This window comes from Eucalyptus grandis, chromosome 11 (assembly GCF_016545825.1).
Source record: "Eucalyptus grandis isolate ANBG69807.140 chromosome 11, ASM1654582v1, whole genome shotgun sequence".
In the NCBI taxonomy this organism is placed as follows: domain Eukaryota; kingdom Viridiplantae; phylum Streptophyta; class Magnoliopsida; order Myrtales; family Myrtaceae; genus Eucalyptus; species Eucalyptus grandis.
The window spans coordinates 28600591-28624225 of record NC_052622.1 but is presented as its reverse complement, the minus strand read 5'-3'; the positions used below and the strand labels follow the sequence as shown (position 1 = coordinate 28624225).

At 40.9% G+C, this 23635-nt stretch overlaps 1 pseudogene; it reads left to right on the top strand.

Annotated features, from left to right (window-relative positions):
- LOC108955270 overlaps nt 1-23034 on the top strand; it is a 31075-nt pseudogene extending 8041 nt beyond the window's left edge.
- The last annotated feature ends 601 nt before the right edge of the window (nt 23035-23635 follow it).

Below are 23635 nucleotides of genomic sequence, written 5' to 3'. Positions count from 1 at the left end.
TGGTTGCGAGTTGATAGAAAGAGTACTGGGTACTTGGCCAACTACTTGGAAGCAGGATGTGTCTTGGTTTTCAAGGAAGCAAAATACGTAGCTCTTTCTACAAAGAAGCAGAGTATCTAGCTCTTGGAAGTTGTTGTTCACAAATTATGTGGATAAAATAACAGCTAAGAGACTTTGGAATTGAAGATTCATGCACGGAGATTAACCGTGACAAACCAGCGCAATCAATCTCACCAAAATCCAATTCTTCACTCAAGAGTAAAGCATATAGAGATTCAACATCACTTCATTAGAGATCATGTTCAAAATGAAGAAGTTTCGATTCAGTTTGTTGACTCAAAGAACCAACTGACGGATATATTCACAAAGCCTTTGGAGAAAAATCAATTTGAAATCATCCGTTCCAAACTCAACATTTTGAGGTTTGAAGAAGTTAAAGTCTAGAGACTCTCAGACTCAGACAAACAAAATTTTGATTATAAGTTATTCTCTCTCATATTAAATCTCGGAAAGGTACGATCATCTATCTTTAATTGATTTTTGCTACTTTCAAATTTCCGTGATAAGTGCAATCTTTCTTTTTCAAAAAGGAGTTAATTTTTAAAATGGCAGTTATCTATTCCTTTTAAAAAGGTGGTTATTTTTAAAGGGCATCTTTTTACTTTCCATTACGACGCTTTGTATGCCTCTCTTCGACTGATTTATATATTGTCCATTCCTCTTCGTTTTACTCTAAAAACCCTAAAAAGCATCGATCTTCCACTCCTATCTTCTTCTCTTGTTTAATCTTCGAAAAAGTTGTCATCTTTCTTGGGAAAGTCAAGTTTGGAATCTTTCAAAGACTGTGAAAGATGTCGTCTCAAATGAAGTCTTCGAGGATTGCAAGTAGGGGACCGCAAATGCGTGAGGGGCCTACGCACTTTGATCTCACTGAGGAAGAAGAGTCTCCCAATCAGCAGCAGAGCCCACAATATTCTCAGCAGTGTCATTCTCCTCCATCTAGTCCACAGGATGTTGCTCATCGAGAAAATGAAGAAATCATCGAAGGCGCAGAAACTATAAGAATTCGAAAGTCCTCTTTTATTTATAAGCTTTATCGTGCTTTAAAGAAGACCGGTACTCCATTGAACTACATCGATGAGTTTATTAAGGACAAATGGTATGGAAATGAGTACATCTTTTACGAAATATGGAGCGTTTGGGAATTGCCCCGGGGTTGGCGAAGAAACCCTTGCTAATATCCCAAGTGATCCGCGTGTTGGAGGGTTGAATCAGCCAGATGGGAATAATGATGATAAGATGTACAATCAGTTTCCACCGAGAATGGGTGTTGCGGCAAAAATTCGGGACAAAAGGATTGACTTGTTTCGATCGGAGGAACAAAAGCTTTTATACTCTAAGTTGTTGAAGCATGGGGTGATAAACCCTAGAAGTGTGGATTTTAATTTCCTTGATGCTGTGAATGTCAATTTGAGGGAAAATTCAGTCTTCTTCAACTTGAGCAGTTTGTTCTAATTCTACGTAAGCCTATGCCGAACTCACCGCATATTTCTATTCGAACCTCAGCTTGGATGCAAATTGATTCTCTTTTTAGTGTCTGAGATCAGGACTATGTGGTGGATGTAGATATGTTGGCTGATGTCATTGGGGTTGAGAGAGGGAGATATCAACCTATCAATGTCTCTATTGCTCGTGCTATGTTGTAACTTGTTAAGGATAGAAAGACAGAGGAAAAGATTTCCTACTCGAGGATGAGTGCATTTAACATTCTGCTTCACACGATTGTCATTAATTGCCTCAGACCAAAATCTACTTCAAAGACTGATGTTTCAAACTCAGAGGCAAAGCTGATGTATGCTATCAATGCTGGGAAAAAGTTTTCTCTTCCTCACACTATTATGTTCCACATGTATAGAGCAGTAGTGAAGGAAAAAGGTCAACTTCCTTATCCAGGTCTTGTGACAAAGTTATTCAGACATTTGAATGTTTAGCCTCCACGAATTCTTTGTACTCGATCTTGTGATCAAATGGTGGTAGGACTAAAAATGGTGTCTAAAATGCGTCTGAATGAACTCAACAAGGCGTTGGAGAAATTCATGGAGAAACCCCTATCAAAACTCATCAAACCTCTTCGGCTGCAAAAGAAAAGGGAATGAGCCCATGGTTGCTCCATCCAAGAAAAGAAGAGCTCTCATCGTTGAGGATGAAGATGATGAGGAAGACATCACCATTTTTGTTATGGCATTGAGGAATCCTGAGTCGCTTTTGTTCCTAATCAATGGAACGACAAGAGAAGACTCAAAACAAGGACTGAGAAAGAGAAGATTTGGAAGCGAGAGGAGAAAGAAGCAAAGGAGAGAGAAGAAGAAGAAAGAGATGCTGAGGAGGAAAGAATTAAAAAAGAAGAAGAAGAGAAAAGAGATCAAGAGGAAGGAGAGCATGAGGAACACTCTTCTCCACCCGGAGACATGGAAACAGGGGGAGACCGTGAGAAAAGAGGAATGTCCTCATATCCTCGCTACCAAAGGAGTCGCTCTCCCGAAAGATCCAGAGGACATCTATACCTCTCAATTTCCGAGGAGGGACATGATGTTTCATTGCCCAATCTCGCGTAACTATGCTGATTTGCCATCGTCCGCCTTTGCTCCATCTGATGTGCGTAAGCCAGACGCTAGACGATAATTCAGCAGATTTTCGCAGAATTCTTGATGTTCTCTTGGAAATGCGGGGTCGAGATATGCTCGGGATGCGAAGTTCGAGCCTTGCGGGCATGCATGTCAAGCTTCTTCGCTTTGAATGATCGTATCCAACCCCTTGCTCTTCGATTCAAGCAAATGCTAAGGGTGAAGATGTAGCTCAACCGAATGAAGAATTAAAAAAGCTGGAAGGCATCGTCCAATCAATGGGAGATTTCCAGCTTGTTTCGTGTTCCCAAGCCATCTTGACTCTATTCTATTTCCATCTCATTCTTTTTTATAACAAAAAGGGGAGAGATGCGAGATTTGAAAACTTTGAATCTTAAACTTTTTGAACTTTTGGATTGTTTTGATGTTTGACTTGACTTTTGTGTCCGGGCCGTGGGACTGAATTTGGGATTTGGATTTGACCGCTTATATTAAGTACTTTTGATATCTTATGAATGGCTTTACTTACATGAAAGACTAACCTATTTTATGTGGTTGCATATTCTAGTGTTATCATTCAACCATTTATCTTTATGAGATATCCATTTTTACTTGAGTAATGTTTTGCGGGTCAAAGTTATCCAAATATGCATGAAAGTTTTGTCACCATAAAAAATGGAGAGATTGTTGAAGAAATCTTCCGGAGTATTTTGAAGCCGACAAAACGTTTCCATCGAGTCTAGTTTGAAGATTTGCAAACTCTACTATTTAAAGTCTGAAGACCTCCGGACTGCTAGACTCAAGACTCAAAGTCTATTCTCATTGACAGTTTCTAATCCGTCGAAAAAGGGCTATCCAGAACTGGGTGCTTCATTAAGGATTTGACCTTATCGACTGGAGAAGATCTCTTGGCCGGATATGACATAACGGAATCCTTTATTCGAATCAAGATTGATTAAGGATTCAATGATTGGCGAAGTATACTTGGAAGGTTCTACTTATGGAAACCGAGATCCTGATTGTATGGGCGAGCATGATTGATGGGCTATCGACATGTTCCTTTAATAGCTCAAATGATCTTCCTAATTAATTACGTCCAACGGGTAGATTGGAGGAATTCCTTTGGTAAGTGCCAACGGGTATGATGACATAAAGGAGTATATAAGGAAGACGTTCCAATTGTTCAAGTGAGTGTGCGATAGAAGAATTCCAAAGTCTGAAGCTCCTTGTTCTTAGTCAATTCATTTTTTGAGCGAAATCTTGTACGCAAAAGAGAGTCTATATTCGTGAGAAATCTTGAGGAAGTGTGGTAGAATATCTACATTGTGGAATGAAGGGAGAGCTTTGCTGTAACATCTCTTTTGTTCATAGTGAAATCCAGCCGGTGGGCTGTCAGTACAGAAGAGTGGATGTAGGCTTGGAATAAGCCGAACCACTATAAATCTTGTGTTCAATTTTCTCTTCCCTACTCTCTTCTTTACTTTGATCATAATTCGTTTTGTTAACCAAAGGAGTTCTATTGTCTGCTTAGTATTGCTCTCTTATCTCGAGAAATTTTTTTTCACCTATTCACCCACTTCTAGGTGCTTATACTAGCTATCTCAGCTTCTACTCCATTGACCAAGTTTTTTATATTTTTGGGTGATTATGCAAGGTGCTCTTCAATTTACTTCTTTTTCTTCTGGTAAGATTACTTTCTCGGATTTCTGACATGCTTGTTATTCTTTTTAGATAATAAAGTCCATTATCAAAAGGAACTGCAAACATGCCATCTCGGTACGTTTCTGAGATGAAACTTGCTTTTTGTGATTCTAGCCTACACCATGTTTCACGTTGTCCATTCTTCCATTGTCGGTTTTTCCAAGACAAGTAACGACAATGTTGGACGTACTCTGGATATTGTTTCTTCGCCATTAAGTGCTGAAAAGTCTGCCGGTTCGGTTGCTTAGGTCAAAGCAAGTTCTGAGAAAGTTAAAACTACACCAGTGGGAGAATACCTGACTCCAGCATTGAATGACTTCGATTCGGATCAGTATGACAGTCTTGCTGCCATTTCTGATGGAGCAAACAAACTCTTGATGTTGGTATGCTCACATAATGATATTCACATGCCTTTGAAAAATAATGAGGGGTGTTCATTAAGTGGAAAAGAAAAAAAAATCTGATGAATGTTTCATCACTGGTTTGTCATTCAACATGTATAAAGTTTTATCTTTTTGTGGGTAGTAGTTTCATGATCGAATCGCTATCAATCGGTGTGCTTTGTCTTTGGTAAAGAACAATAGTGATTGGCGATAGTTTGTTACTTCGTCTTGTAATTTTTATCTCAAAATTGTTCATTTGCACTTCTCATTGGGTGTGTTTCATTCATTTTGTGAAAGACCAAAAAGCAGCTTTTGGTTTTCTCTTCTGAACAGTTCGTTTTTGTAATTTTGAAATGATTCTACATGACTTCTAATGAATCTACATGCTAATTTTGTCTTTAAACATTTGACATGTTCAATGTCAAAGAAAACTCAACGTTCAAGTGCTAGAAACAGAAGCACGAGCAAAGAGCTAAAAAGAAGTAATTGCAAGTACAGTATGTTTCATGAATATGCAATTTCTGATCTCCACATAATTGGGCCTATGTGATAATTTTTTTTCCTATTTTAGAAAGAATTACAGCATGCTGGTGAATGGATGTTTCAAAAATAGAAAAATACTGCGGTCATTTATGGCATGTTATTAGTCTAATTTAGTATTTACTCCATTTGGCATAATTTTGTTATTTCTGTTGATAATGGTGAACTTCTTAAAATATATCATAGTTAATTGCCAATATTATCATAGTGCAGGTTTTGGCCGCTGTCATCAAGGCAGGTGCTTCCAGAGAGCATGAGATTCTTGCAGAAATTAGAGATGCTGGTTTTTACATTTATTCATAAAATGGAACCGAAGAGAGTTATGGATACCATGCTCGTCTCACGTGTCGGGATATTGTATATTCGGTCTTTTGCTAGATCACCAGAGCTGCAGTCTATCAAGGTAACAATTTCGGATATCTCCTTTAGGCTTCAAGTTAGGCTGTCAGCATTTAATGATATGCATGTTATTTGGATTTTTATGTATCTGACTAAACATTTCATTTTACCCTGGTGTTTGTTGTCACTCTTTCAGCTGTAGGTTTTGCCTGTTGATTGCTTCTTAGAAAAAGCAAATTCTGGACGGAGTAGAAGCTCTAGCCGAGGTAACAGCCCTGGGAGATCACCTGTACGGTGTGTTGACGAGCAGATCCAGGGCTTCGGAGTCAACATAAAGCCTGAGAAAAAGTAAGTTTTCTTCAGTAGTCTTAAAAGCATCGAGGTATCGATCAGGTTCGTGCTGTTCTTCTAGTGTTGCTAATCTTTTGAAAGACATGAAAGATACACCTGCCACCAATTTAAAACCAAATAGAAATTGATGTAAACAACAGAACTACGTTGAAGGGCATCTTTAGTCTAGCCCCATTTTAATTTATATCATGAGCTTCTTGCTCATATTTTCTCAGTATTTCAACCTTTCCCTCTTTTTACCAAATGCTATAACATCTTTTTTAGGAAACTTGGAGGCAACATGTCACCGGAGGAAAACTCAGAGCAATAACGGAAGAGGCTAAAAGCTTTTCTATTGGAAATAAGTCCCTTGCTGCCCTCTTTGTGCATACACCAGCTGGGGAGCTGCAGCGGCAGATTAGATCTGGCTTGCAGAGAACTTCGAGTTCCTCTCTTTGACTGGAGATGATGCAATGGGAGGAACAGCTGGTCAGTTAGAACTTCTCTCCACTGTCATTATGGATGGTTGGATGGCTGGACTTGGCACTGCTGTGCCTCCCAACACAGATGCTCTCGGTCAGCTTCTATCAGAGTATACCAAGAGAGTTTATACTTCTCAATTACAGCACCTGAAGGTAGGTTTTGATCAATGGTAGACTTCATCAATTGGATGCATCAAACATGTCGCTGCAGCATAATTGCATAATTTTGAACAAATGAGTGCAAATATTCGATTTTAGGGATTGACCCTTGATGGGCGGTTGTGTGTTTTTCATTATTACCCGTTCATTATGCATGTTTGTAGCTCCAGAAAAACATTACTTATGTTTAGATGCGCAAATTGCTAGCATCACGGATGCCATCATGGGGTGCCTTTGTGAGGCAAGCAACCCTTGAAGGATATGAAATTTAAACAAATGACCTGTTGCTTTATAAGGAGAGTAGACGAATCCAGGAAAGAACAAAACTCACCATGTCTGGGTCGTCTAACGGAACTTATACTTCAACCAATAACCTAGTGTCTCTGTTTTTAAGATGATGCTAATTTCCATGGCTTACATCAGGATATTGCTGGAACCCTGGGAACAGAAGAGGCAGAAGACTTGGCACATGTAGCAAAGCTTCGTTCAGCTCTTGAATCTGTTGATCATTAGAGAAGAAAGGTACTCCTCTCTTCCATATTTACTGCTACTTGGGGCCTATTTATTCAAATTTAACATGATTATAGATGGATATATGAACTCTTAAATAGCAGTTAATATTAAAAAGTGACATACTTACATATATATTTGTATATATACATATGTATGTATGTATTTCCGATGCTTGAAATTTCGGGTCTTTCCATGGTCAAGTATGAAGTTATGCCATATTGGTGCACTAGTATAAGAACTTCTCAATGCACAAACTGAAAATTTGCCGATTTTAGAGTACACTTTGGATTCATAATATTGCATACCATTAATTGTGAATAGAGCAGTTGGATTTGCATGAATTTTTATCTAATTGAGCTGATTATTGAAAGAATTAAGTGATGTTTATGATTGCTTAATTGATGGGGCTATTTCCTCCCCTTTTCTGGCTGCAAATGCACATTTTCTTTTCTTAACACCTAAAATACCTTTCAGATACAATTTTCCCCCAAGCCTTAAATTGCCACACCTCTCTTTTTCTGTCGCTTTCTAGTCTACATGCTGTCATGTTCCTATTTCATCTACAAAATGATGTTTCCTCCTGTTTTGTGTTTCTTCAGTGCATAAGATGAAGAACATTGGCTTCCTCCACCAAGAAAGGTTAAAAAACCAATCGGAATAGATTATTTTGGTAGAAACTGTTGCATATGTAACATGTTTGATCTTCAGTTCTTCGTTATCTTAAGATCAAGGAAAGATGAACAAAATAAGAGAGGGGAAAAATGGTACTGAAAGGGCCCATAGATGGACCTCAAACAAGAAAATCCTGAGAGAGGAGGGAGAGAAAGAAGGGGGTGGAGGGTTAGGGAGGGGGATAGAAAGAGAGGATGATGGTTTTATTAGCTGATCTCCTCTGCTCTTGTTGGTGGATCTTTATCTTTCCTTACCGAGAAGTTATGTGATGGGAAAAGGGGCAAAGCTGCGATGCAGAGTGTGACTCAGGCCCTCTTCTTGTTAGTGAAGATAATAGGATTAATGCAATCAAAGGAGCTTTTTGGTTGGACTTTAGTAATTGAGACCTAGATGAGGAAAAGCAAATTTGACATAGTGCTCGTCGCTGTGTGTTGGGGGTGGTGAGGGAGAGAGAGAGAGAGAGAGAGAGAGAGAAGAGGGAAAGGGAGACGGAGGGAAGAGAGACGGAGACGGAGACGGAGAGGGGGAGGGGAGGGGGAGGGGGAGGGAGGGAGGGAGAGAGAGAGAGAGCTGAGACCTAGGTGAGGAAAGTAAATTTGACACAGTGCTCGTTTGCTAAGTGTTTTGGGGGTTGGGCGAGGAGAGAGGGAGAGTGTGACATCCTGGATTTTTCAACACATTTAATAAATTGGGCTTTTCGTTGTGACGCGTCATGTGCTGTTCTTAGAGCTGATCACTCTCGAGATAAGCTGGACTATCTGGGGAACCATTAAGGATTTTAAGGCAAATAGACTCGAGAATTCGATCGGGGAATCGGGCTCTTCCGACCGTGTTAATGCTATTTGAGATCGTGCGGCACGAGACATAAAATTAATTAGAGATCGAGATAGGTTGGTTCGACAGAGAGATGTGGCTAATCGTGGGTGACACCACTAAATTAGAAAATTCCCGTCTGCTGACACTAAACCTGAATTCTCTATCGTTTTGTACCTTCCTGTCCGTATATGAATTCTCGAGATTTCTACGATAATCGAGGTCACCAATAATGTCCGAGTGGGTTCATTGTGGCTCAGAAAATCACCCACTTAGTTATTTGCACTTAAAAGTTAGAAACTGCCAAAAATAGTCTGCAGGTCACGCTAAAAACGCGCCGAATGGAAGTGTAACCGCTAATTCAGAAGTCAGATTTCAAATTGAAATTTCCGTCGTGTCACTGATCTATTTTAGGAACGTCAACTCATCCTCCGAATAATTTTCAGAGATTTCGAAAATTTTACGGAAATTTAATTGAGGAAGTTGCGGAAAAATTAGTGGAAATTCATATCAGGCTAAATTAAAGGAAACTTGGACTTCCAAGTCAAGCCTTTGAGTGTCGGGGACTAGTAGAAAATTGTGCGGATTTTCATTATCGAAATCGGACATCAATTTGGGGAATGAGTAAAGAAATTGAAGCTTAAATTGGCGAAATTCAGTTCATGGGAAGGGCTTCAATTTGGACTATTTTAGTGGAAAATTTGGGTGGAAAGTATTAAGGTGGGGGACATGCCATCAATACGAGGATGTATACGTGGACTTTTGGCCTAAGCTATGATGAGGTTGGATATTTTTCTTGACTTATCTCCTCCCTACGGCAGCTTCTTGATCACGCCTCCCTTCGCCCCGTCTTCTTCACATTTCTCTTGTTCTACTTTCATTTCTCTGCAACCGAAGCTGCCCATCATCTCGCCTACATCCACCACCGAAATTTCTCCACCGAGCTGCCAACTGCCCATGATTCAGCCCTCCGCAGTCAACAATTGAAGACGGTGTTGACTCCTTGCCACGATCTCCACTCAGCAGCGACAAAACACTGCAACTCCACTTCATTTTGCCGCTACCAGCATGTCCACGTCCGCACGATTCCACCGAAGCAGTTGGCTGCTTCCGCCTCTGACCTTGCTCCGCACGAACCACTGCAGCAACGACACAGCTTCATCTCCTGCCCCATTTGCTGCCACGAAGCCACTCCACCGATTCTCTTCTCCACCGTTGACCCATCTGCCACGTTGAAGCTGCCCGCGCCCGTCTTCACTGCTCGATCTTCGGCCAGCAAACCCAGCAGCTGCTTCACTTCGGCTTCAGTGAAATTTGGCCGCCCATGCGTCTTCATAGTCAACCGAGCCGCCCACGTTCCAGCAAATGTCGAAGACCCAACAAGCTGCTCCCTTCGTCCACGATCTCTCCTCCAGCTGCCCGCAACCACCGAGCTTCCATCTGCACGCAGGCCGCCCCGCCAGTCCACCCTCGAGGAAGCAGCTCAGTCGAGCAATCTGCTACAGCCCAGACTTGAAGCCCATGTGAATTTCCAGCAGCCCAAGCAAGTCAGCCGTGAATCTCAGCCCATCCACAGCAGCAGCCCAAGTGAAATTCAGATTATTTCAGCCCGGTTAAATTGTTTCAGCAGCCCATCAAAAGCCTGCGAAGACAGCCCATTCAAGCCCTGTTCAGTCTAGCGAGAGGCCCAGCCCAATTCAAAAGCAAATCTCAGACGGGTTGGAGATTTGTTGCGCCTGTTCTAGCCGGTCCAGTGTTCGTCGACGTCGCCGAAAACCCGATTTTCGGCCACCTTTGCGTAGTCGTCGCGGTGATCTGATCTTCGCAAATCAAGTGAGTTTTACTCACTAATGCTTTATTAGATTGCTAATTATGCTTAAGGGTTGATTAGATTTAATTAAGTGCAATTATGCGGTTAGATTAGAGTAGATTAGTGATTATTAGATCATTGTGATGCATGTTAGACAATTGAATTATGCAATTAGCAAGTAGAGATGTACTATTATTTATTGAGTGCATCTTGGGATTTTTCCCGACCCGTTTCGGGCTTGAATCAAGATTATGGGCCTAAATTGGATTTTTAGTATTTATTTATTAATTTTTCAAAATTATTTATTTATTTATTTATTTATTTATTTATTTTGGAATTAAGTGGGATAGCCGATGACCGAAATTCTGTCTTGATTGTCGGTAGTGCGATCTGTTTATTTATTTGAGCACCGATTTGTGAAATTGAGTGAGTTGATGAGTATGTGATTTATCCCAAGATTGTTAGTGTTGGTGTTCAATTAGAAATCGACTATGAGAGGTTGTGAGTTGAACCTCGGAAACCGCCGAGTATGGCTATGCGAGTTGGGCGAGATTTGCCACCGACTTTAGTCTGGCCGCGCCTATTGGGCCGTAAACCGCCACCCGATAGAGGTCGCCCCATTGAGCCGTAAATTGCCACGATAGAGGTCACGCCCATGGGCCTTAAATTGCCACCTCAGGTCGCGCCGTTGACCGTAAATTGCCACCCGATAGGGGTCGCGCCCGATAAGGCCGTAATCCGCCACCTATTAAAGGTTGTGCTCATTGGGCCGTAATTCACCACCTAAAGATAGGTCGTGTCCTTTGGACCGTAATTTATTGCTAAGAAATGTGGCAACCGTGCTCGTGAAGCCGTGGTAAGATTTGAGACTGAATAAGGGAGACTGACAAGGGAATGGTCGGATTGACATGAAATCGACTAGGTCGATTGATTGAGATATCGACTGGTGATATGATTGCTTGGGTGCCTATTGAACGTGGCCGATAAGCGGGTGGAATCTCGAGGCCAAGGTAAGTCCTCGAATTCGTGCGTGCATAGGCAGCTCGGATAGCATATTGGTTTACTAATCGAGTCTTAGGGGTAGAACTTGCACAGGCGTAGTCTCATCCCGGTTGTGGGACAACATTTCAAGACCTAATGAGGAGCCCGAGGAGAAAGAACCCGAAGAGGAGTACTTGGAGAGAACCTCGATGATGATTCGAGTACGACCTGGATGAGGACCATGATCCCATCCTCTTTGTGAACCATGTTTGTAGGTGGTTGAGTGTGAGACTAAACCTTTGTGAATAGTATAGTAAAATACTTTGAAGTGTGGTTGTATAAAAGTTTGGTTATGAATTTCAATATGATAAATGGCCCTACTTTTCTATCACATTGTTTATTGTCTGTGGATTATAATTCTTCCGCATGTGCGTATTAAAATGAAAAGGGGTCGAGCGATACGTCCTAGGATATCACTTTTAAAATCGGCCAAAGGTAGGGATGGGTGCATGCGCGAGGATCGGGGTGTGACAGGGAGGGAGTCAGGGAGGGGAGGGAGGGGTAAGGATGATAAACATTTCTTTTGTCAATTTCTAGTTGGACAAACATTGTCGAAAAATGACATGAAACCAGTTGTTGGCTAGATGTGAGAGGTTGTCAATTTCTAGTTGGACAAACATTGTCGAAAAATGACATGAAATCAGCTATTGGGCGCACGTGAGCACGAGAGAGAGGGTCTCTTGTCAATTTCTACTTCGACAAACATTGAAAAGTGGGGGAAAGAGAGGTCTTTTGTCAATTTCTTCTTCGACGAACATTGTCCAAAAATCACATGAAACTGGCTGTTGGCAAAGGGGGGAGGGAGGGAGAAAGTGGGAGAGATAGAGAGAGAGTCTTTTGTTAGTTTCTACTTTGACGAACATTGTCCAAAAATCAGAGGGAGAGAGAGGGAGGGAGGGAGGGAGGGAGGTCTACCATCGATTTCTACTTCAACGAACATTGTCCAAAAATCACAGGGAGGGAGAGAGGGAGGGAGGGAGGGAGAGGGAGATCCAGTCTATTGTCAATTTCTACTTCGAAACGTTGTCCAAAATCACATGAAACTGGCTGTCAGGAAGGGAGGGAGGAAAGAGAGAGGGAGATTGGTCCATTGTCAATTTCTACTTCGACAAGCGTTGTCCAAAAATCACATGAAATTGGCTGTTGGCAATGGAGGGGGCGAGGAGGGAGGGAAAATCGGTCTATTGTCAATTGTCCAAAACCACATGAAACTGGCTGTTGGCCAGGGAGGGAGGGAGCGAGGGAGGGAGATTGGTCTATTGCCAATTTCTACTTCACCAAACATTGTCCAAAATCACATGAAACTGGTTGTTGGCAAAGAAACTGATAATATGGTCGAGATGGGATAAGAGAAAGGTGTTGTCCATTTAACTAATAATATGGGTGTCTGAAATAGTTATTGGAATTAGTTGACTGTTAATTTGCATTATGCAGTTCTATTCAATTCAATATCCGTTAGGTCAATTGTTAATCTCCTGTATCGCAAGTGAATCTGTCACTTGTGGATCTACGATTCTCTATGTATATACAATTCAAGTGATTCCTTTTTTTTTTTCTTTTTCGTGTAGGTTTACCTATAATCTAAGGAAAATCTTGTCCTGTTGTAATCTGCAGGCTATACTTTGATAGTAACAAAATAATTGAATATATGCTTCTTTACAATAAAAGACTAAATAAAATGACAGAAATTTGTAATTTACAGTGTAATACTTATGTTAATTAAACAATGCAAAATTATCTTCTTATGCATAGGATCACTACACGTACTTGAATTTCAGTTTTCTTTGTCATGGATCATAAATCTCACTCATTTCATATTTTATAACATGGTTCACAAAATTGAAAAATGCCTAACACATAACCTACTTTTGAACTGTACCAAATCTTATGATTAAATTCGATTCAATTCTCGATCCTAGATTCATAAATTTAAGATTTTGATTAATGATACATACCTTGATTTGACAATTATGTTGAAGGTACTTTTTTGTTAATACCCAACAAAATGTGTTTTTGCATCCAAAGAAAGGTGTGCCAAAGTTGATTCATTGCTTAATTAGGAAAGTATAGGAGAATGACTTAAAACGATGTTTATTTGATAAATGCATAAACTAGAGGCAGTGGCACTTTGACTCATCTCTATTACATGATATTGAGTGACTTTCCTTAATGGACATATTGTCAGTGGTCACCAGACTTCAGAGTGGCTTTGCCTCGAGTATTCTCAATCATTGAAACACTAGGAACATTTTATTTGAGCGTGCTAGTGAAAGCAACAATAGGACATAAAAGCTTCCATCCTTTCTCTTTGTACAGGGACTGATTGACATTTCTAATGGAATATACAACGACAAACGACAAACCAGCCTTATCCCACTGAGTGGGGTCATCTATATAAATCCTTTCCTCACCATGTGTTAAAAGCATGTAAGTGTTAAATGTTGTATATCTTTTCTATCATGTCAGGCTCCTCCTAGTTAGTGTCTCTTGATCACACTCCTCATTGAAGCATCCAACCGGTATACTCGGCCATCTACCAACCTGTTATTCGGTTAACTTGAGCAAATATTATTTCTAACTGGTATACTGGAAATAATAAATAATTCGAGCTATTAGTGTCACGCCCTAATCTCGAGCGCGTGCCCATCCCTTACCTAGTCGATTAAATAGCGACATCCCAAATCGTATCGCCGACCCTTTTCATTTTAATAAGCACATGCAGAAGCAATTATAATCCCCAGACAATAAAGCAATGTGATAGAAAAGTAGGGCTATATTTTTCATATTGAAATTCACAACCAAACTTTTATACAACCACACCTCAAAGTATTTTATCATACTATCAACAAGGTCTAGTTTCACACTCAACCACCTATAAACAGGGTTCACAAAGAGGATGTGATCTCAGTCCTCATCCCGGTCGTACTGGGATCATCATCGAGGGTTCTCCTCCAGGATACTCCTCTTTGGGTTCTTTCTCCTTAAGCTCCTCATCGGGGTTTCTGAAATATTGTCCCACAAGCCGGATAAGACTACGTCTCAGCAAGTTCTACTCCCTAAGACCCAATTAGTAAACCAATACACACCGTCCGGGTTGCCTATACACTCATGGGTCGAGGGACTTACCTTAGCCTTAGATTTCACACATGTGCTTACCAGTTCAAATAGGCACCCAAGCAATCATATCACGGATCGATATCTCGATCAATCAACCTAGTCGATTACATGCCAACATGACCTTTCCCTAGTCATTTTAATTCCATCAATCAATTCACAACATTAGATCAAAGTAATGATCAATCGACCTAGTCGATTAGTCAGTCGGACCATTACTAGGTCATTTCACCCACTCCATATATAACCTCCAATGGTATATTTAGTCATAAAGCTTCATCAATGCTCTCGAACGTCGTTTTCGCCAAGGTGACGTGATACAATGGACAGCACTCGTGCAATCTTTAAGGCGCTCTTTTCACCAGTGATATCCTCAATCACCGAACCACGTATGTCCATAATGATGCATACAGTAGACAGCACTCGTGCGTTGTTTAAGGTGCCGTTTTCACCAGTAATTTCCTTATCACCCGAACCACGTATGTTTATGCATGTGCGGGTAATAGACAACACTCGTGCATTCTTTAGGCGACATTTTCACCAGTGATTTCCTTATCACCGAATCACATATGTCTATACCTCGTACTTGATTGGTCTTAGCCAAGAGTATTCCCTATTCAACCACGATTCTCTTCACTTTACAACTCATCAAAGCATTATAAATGCTGAATAATCATACTACGACCATCTACCAATCAATCATTCAATTTCACTCAATTTTAATCAATTTATGATAAATTCCTAAAAATATCACAATTAATTCATTTCCACGCAACGTAGAGCTCAGATAAATAAACGGATTGCACTATGACAATCAGCCACACGAGAATTTTCGGTCGTCGGCTATCCTAGCCTTATTTCTGAAAAATAATTAATTAATTAAATTAATTTCAAAAATTAATAATTAATACTAAAAATCTAATTTAGCTCGTAATGCCTAATTGGGCGCTTAACGGGTCGGGAAAAATCCCGAGATGCATTCAATAATTAGAATACGTCTTTACTTGCTAATTACACTAATCAATCACGACAAGCATCATTAAGTCACTAATCTAATCGTTCTAAACCAATCTAACCACCTAATTGCACTTAATTAAATCTAATCAACCCTTAAGCATCATTAGCAAACTAAGAAAGGCATTAGTGAGCAAAACTCACTTGAGCAAAAGAATATCGGATCATCGCAACGACGACGGACGGGGCGGCCCAAATTTATGGCAGCGTCGGTGGACACCGGGCCGAGCCTACAAACCTTGCGAGGCCCACGTAAAAAAGCTGGGCTTGGGCCGAACTTGGGCGACTTGCCATGCGGGCTTGGGCTCGAGAACTAGGCTTGAACCCGTGGCTGAACTTTGGAGATAGTCAAAACTTGGGCTTCGAATGGGCCCGATCAAAACTTAAGTTGGGCTGAACAAATGCGAGTCAGGCTTGCTTGAAGATGGGCTTGGGCTGCTTCGGCGCCACAAGACTGGGCTGACTTTAGCTGGAATTCTTAGGCCGAAGTTGGGCTGAATCCCAATGGGTTGAACCATGGGCTTGGCCTGTGGGCTACAGAGAGGAAACCAGCGGCTTCAATGGCGAAACGGGCCAATCGGGGCTTAGTGGGGGTGGTCGGCAACCAATGGCTCCCGGGTCAAGGGGGTCTTGTAGGTTGATGGAATGGCAAAGGAATGGTCGAGAACAAAAGAAAAACGAAGAAAATCACGAAACAGTGGCAAGCTGGCGAGGGCCGAAGCAGACCGGCGATCGACGGCTTGCGTCGGCCATATGGGACGGCCGGCGGCCTGCTTCGGGTGAGGTTGGGCTCGTTGGAATGGCCCATGTCCTCTTCACGATGATAGGTGGCTCGTTTGCTGGTTCATTTGGAAAGTTTATTGTTTACTCAGATTTTTGGCGAGAGGTGGGTTGGAGCGGCAAACCGGGGGTGGCGCGGGTGGAGGCGTGCGATGGCTGCAGCTCCTTCTACCCTCTTCTTGCTGGCTTGAGGGTTTCAAAATGAAGAGGAGAGGGTCTTGGACGGTGGAGAGGTGAGAGAGATGGAAAGGATAGAGATGAGGGAAGAGATAAGAGATAGGGTGGGCCATTGGCTTGATATTTTCCACAAAATATCTCCAGAATCCAACCTAGGCCAAGCAAAATCCTTGGCCTCCAATGATCCCACACCAACACCTCTCATGACTTCACTTTTTGGTGCATTTGGTGGGAAGGGAGAGTTACGAATTTACAAGAATTATCTTCAATTGGTGGCTTGATCCACTTCAATTCCATCTCAATTGGCCTCCATAAAATCAATTGGTCATCCATCGACTATCTGGACATTTTTTCGCACCCATATATCCATCTTGCTTCCCAATTTCGCTATATAAAAAAAAAAATCACTGGCTTTTTCTGTACAAGAATGACCCGGCGACAACTTTTTCCCAAAAAATATCTAGTGTCAGAAAAATCTTCTGAGACTAAATCAACACTCCTAAATTTATTGTGACATGACGGAAACTTTAATTTCTGAAATCGGACTTAAATTCACGTTTAATTCCATTTGGCGTGTTTTTAACGTGACCTAAGCTACCGAGTAACTTTCAGGCATTTTTAGTGCAAATGGCTCGTGGTGATTTTCTTCGAGCCACAATGAACCCACTCGACTCATTAGCTTTAAGCTCTTGGTTGTCGTGAAAATCTCGATGACCCAAATACGAACACAGGGTACTAAACGATAGAGAAATCGATCTAGTGCCGCCGATAAAATTTCCAATTTAATGGTGTCACCCACGATTAGCCACACATCTTTGTCGAACCGACCTATCTCGATCTATAATCAATTTACGTACGTATGCCGTAATGATCTCAACAATTGAACACGGTCGAGCAGCAAATTCCTAGTCGAATTCTCAAGTCTATTGCCTTAAAATCCTTAATGGCTTCCCGAGATAGTCCAGTTATCTCGAGAGTGATCAGCTTTAAGAATAGCCCTATGCTGGACGTCAATGAAAATGCCTGATTTATTCAGTAGAAAACGGGGTTGAAAATCTGATGTCACGGTTAGGCAAAGGTGTAATTATATATGTGCATCTATTATGCATTTATAAGTTAAAATAGATATTAAAAAAAAAAAAGCAAATACATACATATATATATATAAAACTTGTGCATTTGCTGTGAGTCTTACTCAGAATCATTGATGATACACATATTCCTAAAATGATGTTGATTATATATGATATTATCAACCTTAGTGGTTGTCAAATCCATATTAAAGTTAATTCTTTCATGCTTTGACTTGATTGACTTAGTTCTTTCTTTTTGCTCCTTATGTTGCTAACAAAATCAGATTTTTGCAACAAATGAGAAATGATGCGGTCCTATTAACACCGGAAGGTGGTGGTTCATCCATTCGCAATCCTTCCAATCTTAGCTGCTTTGAGATGCGAGATTAGCATCTCTTATTTCTCTTGATGGCATATTGAAGCAAGTCAAGGTTTTAAGACTGTTCTTTGTACTTATTTCCCATTGTGCCTAGCCTATGAACAAGTAAGGAGGCTGGTTGTTTTCAGCAGGATATAACGAGACAATCATTTGTCAACACCTTGAGCAGAAGTAAGAAGGCAGCAATGCTAGCATCTCTGGATGAACGCGAAAGGGATGCCTTCTTTCCGTGACATGGACCATCCTTGTGCCCAAACAAATCTTTGATGCCCGTAGTGCTGTTGAGGTTTGTCAACCTTGAAAAAATCCTCAATCCTGCAGATTCTTTTTTCGGGTTACAAAGTGGAATTCATGTGCATCTATACCATATTGTAGAGAACCATGCAGGATCTCATAGAAACCGACAATCATTGTCGGTTATGATAGTAAAATGTTGGATGATTAGGGGAAATGTCCTATAGATCTGCATAACAATAACAGTAAAGTCTTTGGGCAAAGAATCGAACCACGAGCTTTTGATGGCAGAACTTTTTGATGGTCCAAGTGTTTGGTTGAGACGGTCTATCAAAGGTAATTGGAGACTTTCATGCTTCCTAAGACCTTGCTTTTGAACTTATAGTCACCCTCACTCTAGACTTTTATCGACATCCCGGATCCCTCGAATGCCATACCTTATAGAAAATGGACAATTCAAGTATCATAACTTACGAAAAGATATACTTAAGTGCCAAAATCGAGCAAAAATAGATCACTTGAGTTCCAATCCGACCAAAAATCCAAACCTGACGTGTCAATTTTCCGGCAATGAGTGCAAAACGGTGTTGTTTTTAGTGCTGACATGGTAAAAAAATTAATATAAAAATTAATTAAATTAAATTGAAAACTAAATTTATTTAAATATTTAAATATAAAATTTTTAAAAATTACAAAAAATTTAAAAAATTTACAGAAAATTTAAAAAATAAAATAAAAGGAGGCGGTTGAGGCTGAAATTTTTATAAATTTTTTAAATTTTTTGTAAATTTCTAAAATTTTGTAAAATTTTAAATTTTTGTAAATTTTGTAAATTTTGTAAATATTTTGTAAATTTTGTAAATTTTATTTTTTAAATATTTTAAATAAATTTAGTTTTAAAATAAATTTAATTAATTTTTATATTATATTAAAATTAAATTATTCCAAAACGACGGCGTTTTCGTTGATTTAAGGGCTCTATTTTGGGCCAACACCCGAAACAACATCGTTTGGGGTGAATTCAAGCTGACTTAGCTCTCCGGCGAGACACATCGGCAAAAAAAATATTAATATTTTAATGCCACGTATGATTTCCGGCTAGCTTCCTTGGAGATGGCACTCAGGTGCCTCACTTTTATTAAAAATGTAGCACTTAAGTGTACCTTTAGTAAGTTATGACACTTAAGTGTCCCTTTTTGCCAAGTTATGATACTTGAAATGTTCTTTTGCCAACGTTTATCATATGAGAATCCCCTAATTGTTCCTTAAAGAAGTATTCAAAAAGACAAAAGCAAACAAGTAACGAGAATTTGATTAGGATTTTCACCTCTCATTGATACAACATAATAGTTTTTGCTGGGTCATTCTTCTTTGATTTGCTGCCGCAGTCAATTCCCAAAGACGATAAGCAGGAGCAGTTGCATGCTTCTAGACCCGCGGATTCAGGGCCTGCGTAGACACGGATGTGGCTCAATGGAATGTCTTGCAGGCTCAACTGACTCCATTCATTATCAAATGTGAAGCCAACTCTAACTCAGAATTGGTTATCAAAGCAAATGCCCATGTAAAGGCGGTGAAATCGTGAGGGTGGTTCCCAGGCCATTTGTTCTGAAAAATAAGAGCTTGGAGGAGATCAAACAGCTCTTCTCCCAACTACCCGAGGCTCTAAGCTTTGCCCTCGCACGGACGACAAATGGGACCCGTGCTCGGTATTCCAAGCTGTACAAGACCTTGTGTAAGAGTTTTTATAATGTGGACTGCATTAATTGATAGTATAATTTACCGTTTTTAACAGTTTTAGTCTAAGGTGAGATAGAATGTTTCTTAATTAGTCTAATATGGGGTTGGCTAGTGTGGGCCAAGTTGCGCCCCGGCTCGTAATGAGGAGGCCTGGTGGAAACTCTATAAATAGTGCTTAAATCTCTCCCTCTAACCCTAATTTTCACATGTATTCTTACATAAGGAGGCGTTTACCTAACGCTAAAAGATGAGGGCCACTTCATTGAGCCAGTGATACGGAGGGCAATAGAAGAGAATAACTTGCCCGTGGAACATCAGTTTTCCACTTCCACATCAAGAACAATGGATTTCAAAACAGATGTGTTAATCTTTCTACTCAATTATGCATGTTCTTATTCTGGTTATGAAGATCTTGAAATTGGGCGCATTCTATACCTTGGCCATGAAGGTGCCGTCCTTCGGGATTGTCGCGACCAATTTTTCGGGTGTGAACCACCTAAGGTTTGGCTAATGAATTGTTAGCTTAGACTTAACTCGAGCTCTCCCAAGCCCATACCAATTCGCGACTTAGGTTCAAATTTTTAACATGCAAATGGATTTTATTTAGGAGTCACCACTAATCAGTTTATGGTAGGTCGATTAGACACCTATAAAATAATGAGAGAATTACTTTTACTTATACGAACCAAAGACTAAGGGTACGGGAACTTGGTCTCTAATGCCCTTCGGTACCATTCTTTATTTTTTCAAAAATGTTTTTGCAGGCAGCTGATTTATTTTAACCTAGATTATTATGATGCAAAAGTGACTACACATATGCTCAAACATTCAAATAAATAAATTGCATCACACAAAGCAAATAATTTTGGGTTTTCTTGAAATTAGAATTTTTTTCATAAAACATGCATTTTAACTACATGACTAAACTATATGACATGAAGAAATGCAATGATTAAATGCGATCTAAATGACCTAATATAATGACATACAATGCAATGCAATGACATACAAAATTATTTCACCTAAAATGACATGTAACATGCAATTTAATATGTGAGTTATATGTCACGCGACATTTATTAAAATGACCTAGTCTGGGCGGTTAGATGTAATCTTCCGTGGTGAAACAGATCGTGGGGAGAGAACCTCGGTTGGGCCATTTGCTTTCTTTCGAGCAAAGACTTTTATAAGTGCATTGCCCGATTTTGTTTTAATGCTCTTTGTCATATTATTTGGAAGCACATGAATGGCATCTTTTTTAGGAAGGAGTCCTCATGGGCGGTCATCCCATCCCATCGGTGAAAACCATCTTTTTAAAGTCGTCAAAGACAAGGTTTTCACCTTCAGTAGTGTGGAGGATTCTATAAGGAACAAGAGGTTGCAATGTAGCTAGGGCATCGACCCGATCATCTTCTCTTTGGAGACCCTATTGCTGCCATAAGGCCGTAACTTGTCAATGCCCGATTCGGGGTGCTCGTGGCTACATGCGGATCTTGTGGGTGGCTCTCCATTTGGCATTTCGCTAGTTGCTTTTTGGGCTAGCGAATGTGATCTTTCGGTTGTGGGCTCCTGCATCTTTCCGGCCTTGTTGTTGCCCTAGTTGCTGTTCTTGTGCTGGGTGTTTCTTTTGCCTGTTGTTTAGGTTGTTTTGTTTCTCGCTTGTTTTGGTCCACTTTGTTTTGTGGTCTCGCTCGCCTTTTTTCGGCTCCTTCCCCTTTCGGACGTGTTGTCTTTATGAGTGTAAGTTTTTTTAGCACTGAACCTAAAAACAAAAAAACAAAACAAAACAAAATGGTGTTGTGGATGTGACATCCAGATTTTCGGGTTCTGATTTCGATTAAATAAATTAGGCATTTCATCGACGTGACTATAGTGTTGTTCTCTGAGTTGGCCACTCACGAGATAACTAGATTAGCTGGGTAAGTTATTAAGGACTTTGAGGCAAATAGACTTGATAATTCGACCAGAAATTGACTTCTCGATCGTGCTCATCTTTAGAGATCATTACGACACAGTATAAAACAGATTTGAAATCAGAGATAGGTCGGTTCGACTAAGATGAATGACCGATTGTGGGTGACTCCACTAAATTGGAAAACTCTCGTCGACCGGCACTAATTTGATTTTACTATCGTTTTGGTGCCTTGTGTCCATATTTAAATCCTCGAGATTTTCACGACAATTGAGAGTCGCCAATGTGTCGAGTGGGTTCATCGTGGGTAGAAGAAAATTGCCACGGGTCATTTGTCCTAAAAGTTCTAAAACTACCCGATAGCCTAGGTCATGCTCGAAACGCGTCCGAGTAAAATTAACCACCAATCTAAGTCTGATTTCAGAAATTGGAAGTTCTATCATGTCACAAGTCATTTTAGGAACGTCAACTCAATCTTAAAAGATTTTTCGACAACCGAGACTTTTTGGGAAAAAGTTAGTTTAGGGCCATTTTTGTTCGATTGAAGTCGATGATTAATTCGGTGGTGAAGTTGAGAAGTATGAGGGATTTTTGGATGAGGAAAATAATCAATTTGATGAGTAAGACATCGATTGATTTTGGGAGTCAATTGAGAGAGAATCAAGAGGGATTTGACGAGCAATTGAAGCCAAGGAAGCCAATTTCGTAGCTTTCCCTTCCCTAGCAAAATGCACCAATTGAGAAGTTTTAAGTGGTGATGTGTGGGTGATTGTGAGCCAAGGATAATACTTGGCCAAGAGTGAGTTTAATAGGATAGACTTGTGGAAAAAAAATCTAGCCAAAGGGCCCCTCACTCATCTCTCTCTTCCTCTTTGGCTTCTCCTCACGCATGGTTTCCCCACCCGCTTGCTGTTTTCTGCCTCTGCTTTCATTTCTCTTTCGCACGAAGTAGCCCCCATCCAATCTCTCTCTTATGTTACCGTCCGAGACGTTTGAGAGCTGCACCATCTCGCACTCCGTAGCAGCAAAGAAGTCCGCAGAAGCAGGAATAGCCCACATCTCCGCCTTCATCGGTCTCTCCTCCCCTCAGCCGCCACTTGCCAACTTCTCGATCTGCTTCGATCAACAACGAGCCACCGAGACTCCTAATTTGACCGAGCAGCTTGGCCTTACTGCCACTTGGCAGTGTTTGCTCTCGGTTTAGTCAACAATAGTAAGCCACCGAAGCCTTGGTTGACCTGCAGCTCCTTCGTCCTCTCCACGCGGCAAGGAATCCGCCTGCATCCGTCGCTGCCTCTCACGCTTGCCTGCTCACGCTCCACCAAATTCTCGCAGCTTCTTCGAGCGGCCCATGAACAATCCACACAAAGCCCGACGCCACTGTGGGCTACCAAATTCCCACCAAGACCAGCAAAGCCTAAAGCAATTCAGCCCACTTGTTTCCCCTCAGCATGTCCTCAACCCCAACGAATTTCAGGCCTAGTTATTCGTGCATCTCGGCCCAAATTGCAGTCTTTAAGCCCAGCTGTGGAAAGTTGGTTCAAAATCTCTCAACCCAAGTGCAGCAACTCAGCAACTCGGCCCAAATTGGTTCAGTTCAGTTCAACCCATAGTCCAGTGAAGTCCAGCAAGTTATTTTGAAGCCTAAGCCCGCGAGGCAAGATCTTTGGGCCCGGCCCGAGTGTTCACCGACGCCGCTAAAGTTTGGATTTCGGCCGCCGTCGCATCGCCTTCGCGGTGTTCCGGTCTTCACTTTGCCAAGTGAGTTTTGCTTACTAATGCCTTCTTAGTTTGCTAATTATACT